Source organism: Geospiza fortis, unplaced genomic scaffold (assembly GCF_000277835.1).
Source record: "Geospiza fortis unplaced genomic scaffold, GeoFor_1.0 scaffold40, whole genome shotgun sequence".
Classification (NCBI taxonomy): domain Eukaryota; kingdom Metazoa; phylum Chordata; class Aves; order Passeriformes; family Thraupidae; genus Geospiza; species Geospiza fortis.
Window position 1 is genome coordinate 16160692 of NW_005054297.1, and position 483 is coordinate 16161174.

The following is a 483-nucleotide window of genomic DNA, read 5'->3' on the forward strand; positions in this document are numbered from 1 at the left end:
AAATGGGTAATTAATTACTTACAGAGATGCACTATTTTAACATCATTTATTTAAATGACCTTTTATTATTGTTCAGTCTAATCAAATACAGTGGTTTTTATTTATTAACACAGATTAAAAATACTTTTTGGCTTTTTTTTTCCTTTACAAACTTTTCCCCCCTCTGTGTTTGTATTTTAAAACATTTAAAAACAATATTTTATAAAGGACAAACTATCCTGCATTATAAAAGTTCTTAGTTATCTAATGAGTAAATGTAGTCCAGGCAGCCAAAACATGAACCTTCTGCTCTGCTACATAATTCTGTCATGGCCATATCAGCATTAAGCTGTTTGTAAGGAAGAATGCCTTCCTTTTTACAGCATTTACATTCCTCAAAGGACCACTGTCTATGAATAACTTTGCCATGAGCTAGGTGGCGAAGAAGACGAGGCTAGAGCTTAGCCTACTCCCCCCAGGTCACCAGCCAGCACAGTTCACAAG